The sequence below is a fragment of the Crocuta crocuta genome, unplaced genomic scaffold, assembly GCF_008692635.1.
Source record: "Crocuta crocuta isolate KB4526 unplaced genomic scaffold, BGI_CrCroc_1.0 scaffold266, whole genome shotgun sequence".
Classification (NCBI taxonomy): Eukaryota; Metazoa; Chordata; class Mammalia; order Carnivora; family Hyaenidae; genus Crocuta; species Crocuta crocuta.
Window position 1 is genome coordinate 187262 of NW_027531005.1, and position 13268 is coordinate 200529.

At 47.4% G+C, this 13268-nt stretch overlaps 1 long non-coding RNA gene across 1 annotated transcript; it reads left to right on the forward strand.

Annotated features, from left to right (window-relative positions):
• The first annotated feature begins 3746 nt into the window (after nt 1-3746).
• Nucleotides 3747-6932, forward strand: LOC144237107 (uncharacterized). Its single transcript, XR_013336759.1, has 3 exons — nt 3747-3828; nt 5978-6284; nt 6762-6932. It is a non-coding gene; the product is annotated as an uncharacterized LOC144237107 (long non-coding RNA).
• Nucleotides 6933-13268: the final 6336 nt, after the last annotated feature.

The following is a 13268-nucleotide window of genomic DNA, read 5'->3' on the forward strand; positions in this document are numbered from 1 at the left end:
CCTCACTCAGCAGGGCGAAGTGAGGAGAAAACTTGACTGGAAGTTGGGACACGTGCGTTCTCAGGCAGTTCTTGGTCCTCTGCATCATGCTGGAAAAGTCACTTCCCCCACTTCAACACATCTCATGGGTTAATCTGAATGATACTAACCTCCTCTTTCCTCCTGGCACACCAGACAGAAGAAAATCTTAGTACGGCGATAGGTGAAAAGAACATCTGCCAGAAGAGCAGGTAATATTGATGACCTTGTTTTCTTCTGGCAGAGGCATTCACTGATTCATCAGAACAAGCTGGAACTGCCTTGCTTAGGGTTTAGGGGATCCAACAAGCATGGGCGTAGTTGAATTAAAAGGATGAGGAGAGGGGCTCAGTCGGTTAAGCATTCGGCTTCGGCTCAGGTCATGATCTCCTAGTTCCTGAGTTCGAGCCCCACATTGGGCTCTGTGCTAGCAGCTCAGAGCCTGGAGCCTGCTTAGGATTCTCTATCTCTCGCGAGCTCTGCCCTTCCCCCTCTCATGCAATGTCTCTCTTTCTAAAACATAAACATTAAAAAAAATTTTTTTAAAAGGATGAGGAGAACAATGCTGAACTCTGAACACCCCAGTTTTGACCTCCCCAAACACAGGCAAAATGCTGCCACTATTCAGAGAGCCAGTCCAGCATAACATTAAGACAACCACTGAAATGCAACAGGCTTGTGCGCGTTTGTATCCTGGGGCTACAACTTACAAGCTGTGCAAAATTAGTCCATTACCGGCCCCCTCTGAATGTTGTAAAATAGGGAAACTAACATCTGCCTCATAGGATTGTTGCAAGGATAAAATGAGAATTGATTCATCTATTCGTTCATTCAACACATATTTTAATAAGCTCTAGGATGTGCCAGACACTCTCTTAAACAGTGGGGATACAGCACTAACGGAACAGATGATATAGTACGCGAAAGGTGCTCAGGACGGTGCCAGAGACTTAGAACACACTCTGCAAAACCTCATTTCCAAGGAAAAATAACTGCTTCCTTTGCTCCACAGAAAACCCACACGACCACAACCCCCCCAACCGTGACTCAGCTGAGCCCTGGGGTATGCAATCAGTATACTGGCCCTGATACCTTGCAACAAAACAGTCCCAATACCCGCCCAGGGAACTGAAGGCCAAGTGAAGACAGGTGATATGAATGAAAGACAGGTATTAATAGTCACAAGGAGAATACTGACAGTGTTTGATATGCGGGGGTTCTGAGAAAAATCACACAGAATTCACATCAACTCAAATGTCCAACCAGCTCAAAGTGGTTTAAGTGAAGAAAGCCAGTCCTTCAAGGAAAATGTGTGACCAAATGTTTCGGTCAGTCTAGGTCCTACTGAGGAAAGTGAAGAGAGATGAAGATCATGAGTGGGTGTGCAAGGGCTTGGGTTTGGATAATCAGCGACAGGCATTCCCTCACAGGCCACCCCCAAACAAAGCCTGATGGTGATCGAGACTCAACCAAGCACATCTGGTGGCTGTTGATGGCACACCCGGCTTCTTGTCCCCATGGTTTTTCTCTCCCATTCCCGCTGTATTTCTAGTTATTCTACTGCCCCCTCTTCTTCCCTTTTGCACTTGCCTTAACTTTGTTCGCTGCTGTGGATCAGAGACATGAGCACCTCGGCATCCACCTGCCTATCATACTCCACTGACGCGAATACCATGCCTTCCCTGCCTTCCCTGTCGGCCGGTTGGCTGGGAACTGCGGTTTTCTTCAGGCCTCAGAGGCTGCTCCTCCCTCCTGTGCCCTTGGCCCTGGGGGCTGGCTGCCTGGACTGAAATTGGAAAATGTCACCAGAATGTACGTCCAAGTGCCTGACATCGGAGTTATCTGCGCAAAGCAGATAGGGTCACATTTGGAGAAATGTGGTTGTTGAGTGAAGATAGCCTCTCTGACCCCCAAAATTGGAAGAATGTGGGGACTCGTCCTAAAGAGACCTTTACCTGCATGTGACTGCTAGTCCTTTCTGGATCTGCCCCTGAAGTTGAGAGCTACAAAGGGTTTCTTTGGGTTCCCTTGAATTTGAACTATGATAGGGACATTCAAATCCACCTTTGCTGTCCCTTCAGTCCCTCTCCAGACATTGGCAGACATATGTACAGAAACAACTATGCTGCTTTCTTTTGTAGGAAGGCCCGGCATCAGTCAGGAAGCCCACCCTCAACTGTGGGGCTCAGGAATCTGCCTCACTCCCACCCTACTTCATTCATAGAGGTGTTTTTTTTTTTAATGTTTTATTTATTTCTAGGAGAGAGAGAGAGCGTGAGCAGGGGAAGGTCAGAGAGAGAGGGAGTCACAGACTGAAACAGGCTGCAGGCTCTGAGCTGGCAGTCAGCACAGAGCCCGACGCGGGGCTCGAACCCACGAACTGCGAGATCATGACCTAAGCGAAAGTCGAACGCTTAACCGACTAAGCCACCCAGGTGCCCCTTCATTCATAGAGTTTTAAAACTGTAAGCTGACTTAGCTGGAATTTCCACACCTTTTTAAGGGAATTTCCACACCTTTATTTTTCAGGTTTACTTGGCCTAATTGTTTAGCCTTGTACAAAATATAAAATCAACAGAATTTGCTTATCTAGGTACTGCCTCAACTGAACACTTTACTAACAGCAGTAATAGCAACAAAAATTCATCTGGCATTAATATATTACTTCTTGAGACATTAGGTGACGGAACCTGCAAAGCTGTAACCTTGCTAGTCTCAAAAGTCCACTTTCTAAATTGCAGCCTAATATGGTTCTCGGTGTGAAACTGTCTCGAGGCCAAATGGACTAGTGTACTTCTATGATTATCCATTCCCCGTGTTTTCATCACCCCAAATACGGCATGCACACGTGCCTAATTGTAGCTCCTAACTCGTATCACCATCACTATTCGCTTATCAGTGAAAATGTAATCTCCTGCCATGTGCTTTTCAGTACAACGCATACACACATCCAGACTGCCAACACAATGGAATGCATGCCCTTTGCACCATGATGCCGGGCTGAACGTCAGGACTTTACGAGCGGCCTCACTTTCAGGGCTCTCTGAATCACGGTAAAGCAGAACAGCCCAGAGGGAAGTGAGGTGCTCATCACCCCAGGACCCAGCCATTTGTACTTCCCTGGGCAGACTGGGGAGAGGCAGCCCCGCGGCAGGTGGGCTCTGGCCTGAGGTGTGCTGAAGGCGGAGGCCTGGGGTGCCCCAGCCTCCGGCCCCCCTTAACGCTGTGCTCCCAACAGAGTTAGACAGAGCGCTGGGGCCAATTCCTCTAGAGCCTCCCCACCCTCACCCCGCCCCCAAACTCGACTTTTCCCCAGGTGTTCCCTGTTGCCCCTGCGGTTTCCCTCTGGAGTCTGGATGACTCCCCTCTCCTGCGGCCCGGCCCCTCTGAGTGGCCTTGGCTGTGGCCGAGGCCTCAGGTGCCCGGGAGCCGGGGCTGCATGCCAGAGCGCAGGCTGGTGTGCGGTAGAGCGTGGGGACGTGTGTTTGTGTCGCTGGCTGTGTGTACTTAGGGGACGGGCAAACCACACGGCTGGCTGCCACGTACCCACTGCCACCCAGCGCTAGGAGAAAGAGCAAGAAATGCAAAAACAAACCGAGAGAGAGAGAGAGAGAGAGAGAGAGAGAGAGAGCGAGAGGAAAAGGAACTAGAAAGTCAATGTGGGGGATTCCGAAGCTCGAGGACTGGGAGGCGCCTGGCTCAGGCTGGGCTCGCAGTGCCTGGTCTGGTCAAATCGGAACCCGCCTGTGGCTGAGGCCACAGACCTGCCGTGGCTGTGAACTGACCTAAGGACACGGGAGGGCGGCTTGGGTGAGCTATCGGCGGGCAGCTCTGCTTGCCTTAGGCGTTTACCTCCATTTCTCTGCTCTCCTGCGTGTGTGCACCGACTGTCTCCCACAGATATCCCCACACAGGCAACAGCCTAGGTCTCCTGGCCTGGGACTGGTGGTTCCGTGGACTCTCCCACGGATGATTTTGGGGCTCAAGGCAGCCTCGAGCACAGCGACGGGCAGGAGGGTAGAGAAAGGGATGGGGACGCTGGGGGGAGACTGAGGCAGTGGGTACGTGCTGCTTTCTGGGTGGGTCACTAATTAGGGGGAGTCTTCCCTTCTTGAAAGCTCTCCCAGGCGAGCCACCCCCACCCCCGCGGGGGGCGTCAGGGGCACCTGGCAGAGCGCACAGGTGGGATTCCTGTGCGAGCCACCCCGCGCGCGGGCTGGGACCGCACCTCTCCCGGTTCCTTGAGCTACAAGTTAGCGGCGACCCCACAGGTCCGCAGATGCGGACGACGCGGGGCACTGTGGACGCAGCGCCCCTAACTGCGACCCCGTGCTCCGCCGTGGTGGCCCCGCACCTGTGGTGAGGTGGGGGTCGCGGGAGCCCAGGCAGGATCTGGGACCTCGCGGGCTCCGGGCTGGGACAGCGTCCCCAAGCCCAGGCGGACTGATGACCTGGTGTGCAGGACCGAAGTGGGATGGGGTTTCGGGAGGCTCCCCCCTTCCTCTGTCCTGGGATCCCTCCTCATTCGTACCCCCCACCTCCGCCCCTGCCCCTTGGCCGAGGTCCTCGGACCCCGGCAGCAAGCCTCCATCCCCAGACCTGGCGCGGGCGCCTGAGGGGCTGCTCGGAAGGCGGAGCCGGGGGGCTGTGCGCACCCGGGCGAGCAGGGCCTCCACCCCAAACGCACCCAGAAGACCTGGCCAGACCCCCCAGCGGGAAGGAGCGTGCGGGGCAGGCCAGGGAGAAGCTCTCCCGGCCTCGTCCACAACGGCAGCTCGGGGAGGGGGCTGCGGGTCGGGGATGGTGGGGGGGCAGGCGGGCTGNGCCTTAGCCACATTCCGCCGGACTCCGTGACCTGCGGAATCGCGCCCCCGCCCCGCGCTTTGCCTTGTTTGCCCCCTTCCTTCCAGACGCGCCATCACTGCCCTCAGCCCTCCAAGCCCTTAGGAGGCAAAGTTTCCGTCTCCGAATCTGCACTTATGGAGGACTATGGTCCAATTTCCCAGCCCCCGATCCCTCCACGCCGGGTTCTGGGGATGGGGAGGGACCCAGCCGTGCCTGAGTCCCTGGCGCGGGCGAGCGGGGAGCCGGGCGGCGTGGCACCCTTACCTGCCGCGGGTGAAGCTCCAGCTGCCTCCCGGGGCTGCGATCTCGGTGAAGCCTGGCAGGAGCGAGGAGCTCTTAGCAGGTTCGGGGCCGACTGGCCCGGGAGCGAGCTGCGCACCGCTCAGAGTCCGGAGCCGGTCGCCGGCTCGTTTTCTCCCTTGATCTTGCCAGAGAAAAGGGGAAGATTAGTTGGTGCCGCGACGCCCGGAGGGGTGGGGCGGGGAGGCGGGGAGAAAGCGGACCCGAAGGCTCGGACCGGAGCAGCGGGGCGCGGGCGCGCGCGGGCAGAGTCGCGCACCCCGCACCGGTCCCGGTCACTTGGCGAGTCTGAAACCCCCTTCATGGTTCCGGCTGGAGTCAAGCCGGCGCCCCCGCCCGCCCTCCACACCAAGTCACCAAAGGAAACGCAAGAAGGACTTTCAAACCTGGCTTTCACGGAGACGAAGAGTCTGGACAGCAACACAGGACTGAGACTTGGATGGACCGGCGAGCTGGGCGGGATTCATTTCTTCACGAACTGCTTGGGGAAGTAATAATTAGTGCGGCAGACAACACCTACTTCAGTGCCTCTGGCGATTTCCTAGTGGGATCTGCGGTTTCACGGCTCTTAGCCAACCCGCAGGCTGGCGTGTGTGCGTGTGCGTGTGTGTTGGTGTGTGTGTGTGCGCGCGCTCGCTCTCTGGAGTGGGTCTCTGCGCCCGGGCGCCTTTGGTATCGCAGGAGACGGTAGCTGTTTTCGTGTGTGTGTGTGTGTGTGTGTGTGTGTGTGTGTGTGTGTGTGTGTGTGATTAGCTGCAATGGGCAGACAATTTCTGGAGAAGAGAACATTTACAATTTTCTTTCAATATGACAGGATTAGTTGCTGTTGAAGGCGCTCCTCCAATGAAATCTCCTCTGCTCTCTGATTTGGCGGTTCTTCTGAGCAAATATGACAGCCTTTTGTCCAGGCTCCTTTCCGCTCCTCCACGTCCATCCCCAGAGCCCAGCTCACCATCTGCAATTTCTACACCAGAACCTTTATACAATTACCAGCAGCAGCAGCACCACCACCACCCAGTCCCATTCCTGCAAGTCCATGATTGCTGTAAAGGTGACATGACACATTGGGAAGAACACTGGGCTTCTCGATTGCCGAAGACGCTTAAGCTCAGTTTTTCCAGGTGGGGAAATGTTAGAATAAATCCGCTATGCGTTGTAAGCATGTAATCGTGCTGAACTAGTCACGGATTGCTTATTTCTTTGGGATATTGGCAAATGTGTTACAGAAGTAATCTTTTTTTTTTTTCTAATTTTAAACGTGTTCCAGTGCCCATGTTTTCTTCAAGGAATAGGCATTAGGTTACAAAGTATTTATGGCACTTCGTGGAATTTCGGGTCTCCATGAAAGGAATTAAGATGCAAACTTTTGTGTTCAGTACAGCCTTAGGTTTTTATTTCTTCATTTTAATGAGAAATTGCTTCCCAAAAGAGTACTTATTAATTTTTTATATTAACCCATTTGTTAGAGGCACAATGATACGATTCTAAAGTATAGCTGAGTACAAGACTTGCTTTTGCAAAAGTATATGTATATATGAAGATAACGTCATTTTGGATATGTTATACAGACTGCATTTTCTCTCATTTGCCTTTTGCAGTGAAATGAGAAACACTGAACTCTCAAACGGAAGAACACAGAATTAGGTACATCACCTTTTGTATCACAAAAACAAACAAGGAGCAAGTTGGTTTAGTATGTCTAATTCATTTCAGTTTAATTCTCAATGCCCATGTTCTGGGAAGTGTCAAAGAGAATACAGAATAGCAAAAGTCAGTGTCTCGTTTCTTCTTTATAAGCTTTCTCTCTTACTGGTAAGGGAAGGCACTCGTATGAAACACCTATGTAGCAGCTGACAGTCAAGATAATTGATTATACAGCAATATAAATTCACTGATAAATGGAAATCCTATAGCTAAAAGTTTCTGCTTGTTCTGTTAACTCGGAGCTACCACCAAGCAGGATGTGGCTGAACTCAATTTTGCTCTATTGAAGTCATCCTGAAATAATGCATCACAACACTGTGGCTCTACCTCCTGCCTCCCCCAACCCCCTACATCCTGCCATCGCCAGAAGATTATAAGATATTTGTTAGAAAATCAAAACAGCTCTCCCCAGTCTTGGTCCCAGCATCCCCAAATATTTGGTCCATTACAGTAACAACCTGATATAGTCACTTCCTTTCCTTTAGGTGCTCTTTTAAAAATGAGTTCACATCTTCTTTCCTTATTCCATTATTTCTGTCTATTAAACCTCTGTAAACCCATGGAGTTGCTTGAATCTTTTTACCACCCACTACACACCCACCCCCCCCCCACCCCTCCTCTCCCCACCACAATACCAAAGCAGAAATGTAAAGGGGAATTGACCTCTGTCCAGTAATAGAGAAGAAAAACCAGTGATCTGTTGCTGATTTGTTCTTTCATATCATTGATGTCTTCTTATAACCAAGGCTACACCTTCCAACAAGAGCAATACAAGCAAAAAGCCAATGAAAGCTAGCAAATGTATTCTTAAACTTGAATAAAACAGAGCCTGTGAGTAACTGAACTACTACTGTGTTCAAAGGAAGTCACTAGACTCGTGGCCTTTTGGAAAGGAGCTGCAAATGGAGGTAGCATTTTTGCCAAACAATCAGCAATGATGTCCATTTTCTTCTGCTAGGCCATTACTAATGACACTTCTTTATATGTATACTTTATAAGCTGCACTACTCATTGTGTGATTTTGGAAAAATTATTTAACTGCCCTGTAGAAGGGATATAGTGGTAGTATTATCCCCTGGGATTGTTATAAGGAATAAAAGAGCTAACTCATGTAAAACCTTCAGAAGAATGCCTGATATATAGCAAATAAGATATAATTATAAGACCGTTAAGATGTTAAAACATCGATTCTTGGATCATGCCTCTAACCTACTGAATCAGAATATTTAAGGACGATCCTTGCCAGTGGGAAGCATACTGCTCGTCAACATCATGGAGTAAACATGTTAAACATCATCCACTGTAATACTGACCCCACCAAACCCACATCCCCTTCTCTTCCTCTTCTAGTTTCTCTTTCTTTATAAAAGATTGTGTGTATTCTGTGCATTTTGTTTTTATTTTTTAACATTTATCTATTTATTTTTGAGAGAGAGAGAGAGAGAATGCAAGCAAGGGAAGGGCAGAGAAGGAGAGGAAGACAGAGAATTCCCAAGCAGGCTCCACGCTGTCAGCACAGAGCCGGATGTGGGGCTCAAACTCATGAACCGTGAGAGCATGACCTGAGCCAAAACCAAGAGTCAGAAGCTTAACAGACTGAGCCACCCAGGTGCCCCTTTCATTTTTATTTCTTAAGCCAGTTTCCTTTCTGAGATAAAAGGAACATCCCAATTCCAGGCCTATAGTATTTACATTTATTAGTAACCCATGGTGTGGAACATTTTCAAAAGTACTTTTTAAAGACTTTGTAGAATGCATCTACGTGTTCTCCTTTATCTGCATGGCTATTTTCCACCTCAAAGAACACTAATAAATTAGTAATTTCCACTTGTGAAGCCAAACTTCATTACCTACAGCCTCATAAAGCTAGTTTTAGGCAAGTGCTGAAGAGCTCAGATGCCTGAAAGGGATGACTTTGAATCTTTGACAAGCTCCCTTTTGATTAAGACTATAAATAAGGTCACTACTAACGTAAGGAGAAGAAGGAGAATGGCACATCTCATTCCTGGGAAGGTGGTGCATATTTTATTGTGCCACGTTGATTTCAGTGCAGCAATAATTAGGCTTCAGTAATTAGATGCACAAATCAGCACTCTATCATCATAAGTGGATTAAGAGGGTGACAAGTTCAATTCAAGTGATTTCCCACCAGGTATGGCGGCCATAACATTTTCTTAATTTTCTGCTTTCAAAGAACCAAGAAAGAAAATGAAGGTGAACACTGGGTCTGTATGGGGGAAATGGGCCAAGAGCAGGTAGTCATGCCTTCTTCATCTCCCACTCACACAGACAGCTCAGGAGTTGAACTAGGAAAGCGCCGCATTAATCAGGAGCATTGGGAAGGGCAGGCCGATTTGGCTAATGTCTACCAAAGGAACTCTGCTATTCCTTGACCTCAGTTTGAAATATGACAATCCTGGGCTAAAAGTGACCCTCCACTAGGTGACTGTCACTGCCTAAAATGCATTCTTCAGTCTCCCTCACTGTTTTGAAATCTTAACAACAGGCTTATAATAGACACACTATTCTTCTGAGAGTAATCTGTTTTCCCTACAAACCTTCCTAGAGTAATTGAAATGCTTCTATTCTTTAGCTAGAAAACATGATCGCTTTTTTGTCTTAGAAAATCCTAAGCTTTTCTTTTTCAGACTGCAGTAGGAGATTCCACATACAAATGAGAATCATTCTGAGGACAGTGTTTGGGGACAGTCTAACAAACAATGCTTGGTTATTTTTTTTTTCCTTTTTCTTGAAGTTCAGTATCGCAGCTGTGTTAAAACCTCCCTCTTCTCCCAGGGCTAGTGTTGTCTGCAGCCTGAAAACTTTTACTGCTGCTGTGTCTAAGATATTTAAAATACAGTCCAGAGCTCTTTTTCAAACAGGGGATGCAAAGAAGCGGGGAGGCAGGGAGAATGAAGCGCCACCCTGCAAAACGTGAGGCGGCTGCAATGGTGATAAATCAGTGTTAAGCGTGAGGGAGGAAAAGGCCACTGGCATGCGTGTTTACTTGGGAAGGTATTTAGTGTATGTGCATTCCTCCCACCCAGGCGATGGTGAGATCCTCTTCGGAGGTAACCTCTAACACAAAGAGAATTCAAACATTTCAACCGCAGTCTACCTTCAGGGCATATTTTGACAAACAGCTTCAAGTTCTTCCTTCCACAGCCTTATAAGGTGGATGCTGGAGTCTGAGGTGGAGATAAGATTCTAACAAGTTCAAAGTGAAACTCCTATCGGGCTCTTCCTTGTGCGTGGGGCTCTAAATTATTTGAATCCATGGCCTTTCGTGCAGGAAATAGTAGTCTAGGAATACTCAAAATCCTTTTACTCCACAAAGAAACCTCATTTCTTAGAATTTAGAGGAAGCTCATCATGTGCTCATGGGAATTCACATAATTTCTCAGATCATATACTTAGCCCTGTTCTTAAGCCGGAAGGGTCCTTCAAGGGAAAGGTGGAAATGGTAACATATTCTCAAAAACCATACCCTGGCACCACTACAAGATAGAACAGCTTCCATACTAAATGATTTACCCTCTATTTCATGAGAGTGGCTGAGACCATGGTGATGCAGGAAGCTATGGTTGGCAAGCAAGACCCACACTGACTGTGTCGGATAATATCACTCCATATAGACCTGGCTGTTTCTCTTACTAATAGGTCCAAAGAAGTATCCCTAAAGCATTCCTTGATTTTCTGTGCCTAATGAGAGGGATCCTAGACACTCTGTCCTTTCTTTCTCATTTATGCAGCAAGGTAACTGGGTGGGGGGTGTCAGGGCTTCATTTACAAAATCTCATGGGCGGTATTCTCTAAATCCCTGCAGAAAGGAATGAAGCAAGGGAAGGCCCCAGGCAAAGTCAATGTACATGTTCCATTCCTACGAGGCTTTTATTGACAAACATTTTCCTAGAAAATGAGTTCATTTAAAAAGCACGCCAAATAAGCATGTGTTGGTAATCACTGAAAGTCTTCAATAATGACCAGTGAAAATCTAACCTCAGAGCTCTGCAGCTGACATGATGTGCTCTCTGGATATCGATGCCAGGATACAGAGTACACAGATTCTCCTGCTTAATGGTGATCCCCTGGAAAGGTTTCTTTCTTGAGCAAAGCAATCACTGGGAAGGCATTATTAAACCTGGACATATATTCATAACCAATGAAGGGGAGCTGAATATGTTACCTGCAAATATGTGTCTTTGGTACATTATTTTGAGCTGGTTATTTTTAAGAAACAGCAGATACAGAGGAAGCTCTGAAAAAGTTACCTTTTTTGTCAGAGACATTTATAGGGGAGATCTCCATTTATAAAGGTGTGTCCCTCTCTGTACCAGGAAGAGAAGGATGACTAAATCTCTAGAAACTCGTATCAGTGGAGAAGGCGAGGGCTTAAATCTGTACCATGACCTGACCCTCACTTACTGTGTTCTTCTGGGTAAACTCCCACAACTGGTTCTCCCCTCCCCTGCCCCCACCCAGTATCTTCTTTGGTCTTGAGCCAGAGATGTCATTAAAGGTGATACCTTGGGCCATTTCGGGAGAGTCACTCAGTTTTCCTGGATGTCTCCCATATATTCTGGGGGTATACATGTTATTAAACTTTTGCTTGTTTTTCTTCTATTCAGCTTTATTATGGGGGGGTCTCAGCCAAGAACCTAGAATGCTAGAGGGGACATTATTTTTCCTCCCCTTCACCATCTACCAAAACCTTGGGCTCATGCTTTATGGTATCCAGGGTGGACAAATATAACTAAAAGTCATTGGACTCCATGTCTAATTTCCAAAGTTAGTTAATGGAGAAACCTAGAATAGGACAGGAGCATCCCTACACACTCTTTGTCCAGGGTACTGTGTCACTCTGAGAGTACTCAAGTATTCTGTAACTCTCTGCTTTCCTTTACTAATTTGTTTTGTATTTTTTTGTGTTTTGGAAGTAATAAGGTGACTACAAAGTCACTTAGCAATGAGAGCCTCTGGCACATGGACACTTCTGTAATTTCTTGAGAAGAAAACTCTTAGTCATGGCTATCACAGCTTATTCTAATTATGTAATAGCATTAGGGATGCAGGTAATGTTACTTAGAACTGGCATGCAGTCGCTGTTCATGGGATGGACTCAAATGTTTTCTAATTCCAAGCCTATTTGCCTTTAAACATTCTCTCAGGCCCAACTGTTATTCTGTACTTACGCATTCTATAGATTGGCTTGAGAGTCACCAGATAATCTTGACCCCAAATCTCTATTTCCTAATGCTTCTGCATAAGTTTAGACTGGAACTACTTCTTAAACTTACACACACACACACACACACACACACATCTGGTCGGAACCATGCTCATCCTACCTCTTTTACTTAAAAAATTTTTTGTTTATTTACTTTTGAAAGAGAGAGAGAGAGAGAAAGAGAGAATGAGTTGGGGAGGAGCAGAGAGAGAAGAGACACAGAATCAGAAGCAGACTCCGGGCCCTGAGCTGTCAGCACAGAGCCCGAGGTGGGGCTTGAACTCAGGAGCTGTGAGATCATGACCTGAGCCAGAGTTGGAAGTTCAACCAACAGAGCCACCCAGGTGCCCTTCTAGCTCTCTTAAACCTAATAACACTTCGTATAAATTGGCTGTGGTCATTACAGCCAAGCTGTATGCAGAGTAGACTTTTCCTCCAGTCACCAAGTCAGTTTTCATTAACCATATTCAGTCTCAACTGTATTTGATGTGGTTAGCTGTTTGCAACTCTAGATAACGTTTCTCAGGATACTACCATACCAACATGACAATGATTCTCAGGGAGGAATTTTAAAACTCATATTAAAATACGAGTTGTCTTTGGCACTGGGCTTATTACCTTTGGCCAGAACACTAATATGCATTTTAAGATAAAGACATTATTTATATATCATTAGAAATAATCTCAACACATTAGAAAAATTTTTCACTATGCCTGCTTAGTGACAATGACTTACTCTGAAATGTCAGAAATGTCAGAATGGCAAACTTTCTAATTTTGTGCTCCCTCCTCTCCAGAACTTCGTATTGTTATTTTTGACTCTAATCTGGAGATATCACTGGTGAATTTAACTTGTAACCTGAAAGTAAAGCACTGAATTAGCAGACTAATGAAGACACAGAAATAGGAATAAATTCAAAAAATTGATCACAGTGGATAGAAAGAGATTAGAATGGACAGAGGGACTATGGGAAGAAATTGTGAAAAAGGCACTAACCAAGTGAAATTAGATCTCCTAACGGAGCCAATAACCAGGATCTGAAAAAGACGACTTGTAAATAGCTCCCTGGGTCCACTACAACGTACATCCTCGAGAGGATAGGAAACTAAGCTGTCAGGAAAGGGCAAGGACCCACTGTTGTTTTGAGCTCCTTTGTTAGCCTGCTGGAAACGA